We start from the raw sequence: 4,366 nt of genomic DNA, 5'->3' as shown, positions 1-4,366 counted from the left end.
TTTAATACAGAACACTTTACAAGTTTTTATGTCATCCTTTGGCAGGGACCATGCTAGTCTTTTCTATCTTTCCAATTTTAGTATATGTGATGCTGAAGTAAGCACTGGTGCTTACAATTACATTTAAATTTTGTTGATTACCTTTTAAACGTTAAATGGCATAATTAAAAATTTCTTTCTTACGCCATTGAATTTAGATAGTATCTCTGTGAAAACAGTTGACATGAAAACCAACAACCTAACAAATATCAAGACTAACAGAGTAACTATAGATATCTCTCCATTCCACTTCCTTAATTTTCTTTAAAAATATAGAAAATGTCACAAATCAAAATATTCAGCTCAATAGAATTCAATTTTACAATTCCAGTTAAAAACCTGATTGAAGCACCTCTTCAGAAACATGCCTGCCCATAGCTATTTCTCATTCCTACCTCCCCAAAGATAAACTTTCTCAGGGCTTTCATGGTGAACGTTTCATTGATTTACTTTATAGTTTTACCACTTAAGCAGGCATCCCTGAACACTCAGGTTTTGCCACTTTAGGAACTTTATATAAATGGAATCATACAGTAAATAATTTTTTGGAGTCTTGCTTCTTTCAATCAACATTATATTTATGAAATTTAACTATGATATGGCATGTAAATGTAATTCATTCATTTTCATGACTGTGTAGTAATCCAGTATATAAACATGCCATAATTGATATAGCTATTCTACTTTTGATGGGAAATTTTTAGTTATTTCCAATTTGGAGCTATTTTGGAAATTACTACTATGAAGATGTATCTTTGTGTATATTTGCACCCATTTCTGTTGCCTATACCTACAATTAGATTTGCAGGGTCATAAGCTATACTTATCTTGAACTTCTGTAGAAAATCCCAAACTGTTTTCTAAGGTGCTTATACCAAAAAAAAAAAAAAAACTTCACTGCTGTTGAGTTGAATCCAACTCATAGCAACCCCTCCTTGGGTTTCTGAGGCGGTATCTCTACAAAAGTAGATTGCCCAGTCTTCCTTCTGAGGGGTGGCTGATGGGTTTGAACCACCAGCCTTCTGGTTAGCAGTCAAATGCCTTAGGCACTACGCTAATTTACAATTCCACCAGTGGTATAAGAGAGGTCACATTGTTAAATACCTCTTTAAGGTTTAGCCTAAGGTGTGCCTGACCTAAACCATGGTCTTTTCAATTGCTTCAAATGCATGTGAAAGCTGGACAGTGAATGAGGAAGACTGAAGAAGAACTGATGCATTTGAATTGTAGTTTTGGCAAAGAATACTGAAAAAACCATGGGCTACCAGAAAAATAAACAAATCTGTTGTGGAGGAAATGCAGCTGGAATGTTCATTAGAAGCAAGAATGGCCAGATTTGTCTCATGTACTTTGGTGATATTGTCAGAAGGGACAAGTCCCAAGAAAAGGTATCATGCTTCATAAAGTAGAGGGTCAGGGAAAACAGGGAAGACCCTCAATGAGATGGACTGACACAATGGCTGCAATGATGGTGTGGTAGTTAAGGTTGTGTGTCAACTTGGCTGGGCCATGGTTTTGAGTGGCTGGGCAACTAGATGTAGTTATTCTCCATAATGAGATTATAATCACCTTCATGATGGAATTTGCTGTGAGCAGCTAATATTGTCTTAGAATGTGGCCTGCTTCCAATATATAAGGAGAAGCTTTGAGAAAGGTCTCTATCTTTGGGTACATCTGGACCCTGCATTCAGCTGACTCTTGGCCTGCCATGTTGCCTACTGATTTGGGGATTGTTCCTGGACTTGTAACAGTGGTCTGTCGTGTTGCCCCCTGACCTTGGGATTGTGTCATTTTACCTGTAGATCTTGGGTTCGTCAGCCTGAGGAGCCAGCAGCAGCATGAGTCAGAAAAAGCCTCCAGCTCCTGTGGGCCTGGAACAAGAGGCAGAGCTGAAGCCCAAGGTCGAGGGGCCTTCACCCAGCCCTTAGAGCTGGCATATTGAACTCAGACTTCTAGCCTCCTAAACTCCAAGAAGGAGCTCTGGTAGCATGGTGCCTAAGGTACTTGACTGCTAACCAGAAGGCCGGTGGTTCAAACCCATCAGCCACTCCTTGGAAGGAAGGTCAGGCAATCTACTTCTGTAGTGATACTGCCTCGGAAACCCAAGGAGGGGTCGCTATGAGTCGGGACCGACTCGACAGCACATAACAACAACAACACAAACTGTAAAAGAATAAATTCCTGTTTGTTAAAGCCATCCACCTGTGGTATTTCTGTTATAGCAGTGCTAGAGAACCAAAACAGATGGGCTCAAGCACAGCAAGGATTGTGAGCATGGCACAGGACAGGGCGGTGTTTCATTCTGTTGGACATAGAGTCGCTATGAGTCAGAGTGGACTTGATGACACATAACAACTAAGAACATTGTTCTGTAGTTTCACTAACACTTGCTATCATCAGTCTTCTTCATTTAAGAGAGCAACAAATCCAACAGAAAACAAAAAACAAGTCTAGAATCACATAAAAATGAGTATGGTATACATATATATATATATACACATATATACACAGGTAGATACAAGTATACACACACATGAGAACAGATGGAAGTATGTATATATGCTCATGTTGTTGTTGTTGTTGTTGTTATGTGCCATCGAGTCGGCCCCGACTCATAGCGACCCCTCCTTGGGTTTCCGAGGCAGTATCACTACGGAAGTAGGATTGCCCAACCTTCCTTCCGAGGAGTGGCTGGTGGGTTTGAACATATGTATATGCAAGTACAGGTATGTGTAGGCAGATACATATATTCATTGACGACACAACTACAGATAATCCTCAGACCTAACCAAACACCTTCCAAAATCGGTTTTCTGGGTTTGAAAGTTTAGGACCATAGTGTCATGGGGACAATGCAGTTCGTTGGCATAGTATAGCTCACAGAGTTCATGTTCCGCCGCCTAATGAAGTGTGAGCATCACTTCTAAAAGTGATGAGCTTACAAGCTTATGAGCAGTCATCTAAAATATAACTATTGGTCTCTACTTATCAGAAGCAAAAGAGTAGGACGGTAACCAAAACTACAGACCAGAAACAAGTATTCAAGGTGGATAGGCTATATGAGCTGTGATCCCAACCTTCCTGAGACCTGAAGAACTAGATAACACCAGCTACCACCACTGACCAATCTGACGAGGGACACCATAGATGATCCTGGTTAGAATGAGAAAAATGTAGAACAAAACCAAAATCCTTAAAAATGGTGAGACTAACTGAACCACTTGACAACAGAGGACTCCCTGAGACTATCACTCTGAGATGCTCTTTAAACCTTGAACCAAAACTATCACCTGAGATCACCTTCTAACAGAAAAGCAAAGTGCTGCTCTACTGAACAAACACTTGTATGAGTCCAAAAGGTCAACATTCAATCGAAAGCAAAGATGAGAAGATAAAGGGATAGAAAACTAGAGTACTGGAAATGGAACAACTAGAACATAATTAATGAGAATGTTGACATAATATAAAACATGTAACTAATGTCACTAATCAGTTTGTGCGGAAATTACCAAAATGGAATCTAACTTGCTGTGTAAACTTTCACCAAAAACAAAGTAAAATATTATTTAAAAAAAACAAACATTATTTCTCACAAGTCTCTGGGTTGGCTGAGTATATGTGCTGAGTTGAGCTAGTCTTGCCAGGGCACTCTCATGCATTTGTACTTAGCTTCAGGTCAGCTAATTAGTTTTGCTGATTTTGGCTGGGCTCTTCACACATCTGGGACCATAATTGGGACAGCTGGGCTAACTCAGTTCTAGTCTACACAGTCTCTTAGTCTTTAACAGGCTACCCAGGTGTATCCCATGACAGTAACAGAGTTCTGAGAAAGAGAAGGGAGTTGCAGAGAGGGGCAGAAAGACAGCAGCCCTCCAGGCTCAGAACTACCATTGTGCCACTTTTTATTAACTTAAGAAAGTAACAAAGCCAGCCCAGATTCAAGAGATTGTAAACAGACTCCATCTTTTAATGGGAGGAGCCGTAAAACTGATCATATTGAAAAGGGCATGGATAGAAGGAGAGAGAGTATGGGCTATTTTTGTTATTAACATTGACCTGGCTAAGACTTCCATAACAAGGTTTATTAGAAGTGTTAATGGTAAGCACCTTTGTCTTTTTCCCAGTCTCAAAGGGAAAAGTTTCAGAATTTTACTATTAATTATGACATTTACTGTTACTTTCTATTCCTAGTTTGCTAAGAGGATTTTCTTTTTTCCTTATAAATGGATGTTGAATTTTATCAAATGCTTGATTAACTAGATTATATTATTTTGTTCCTAATTTTTTTTAATTCACTAGAGATGCTATTTGTGACTGAAATTTTCTA

At 39.2% G+C, this 4,366-nt stretch overlaps 1 non-coding gene across 1 annotated transcript; it reads right to left on the bottom strand.

Annotated features, from left to right (window-relative positions):
- Nucleotides 1-105, bottom strand: LOC122151152. Its single transcript, XR_006164013.1, has one exon. It is a non-coding gene; the product is annotated as a U6 spliceosomal RNA (small nuclear RNA).
- Nucleotides 106-4,366: the final 4,261 nt, after the last annotated feature.

This window comes from Orycteropus afer, unplaced genomic scaffold (assembly GCF_000298275.1).
Source record: "Orycteropus afer afer isolate SDZICR_OR568_19922 unplaced genomic scaffold, OryAfe1.0 scaffold00001, whole genome shotgun sequence".
NCBI classification, from domain to species: domain Eukaryota; kingdom Metazoa; phylum Chordata; class Mammalia; order Tubulidentata; family Orycteropodidae; genus Orycteropus; species Orycteropus afer.
This window is presented reverse-complemented; position numbering and strand designations above follow the sequence as displayed.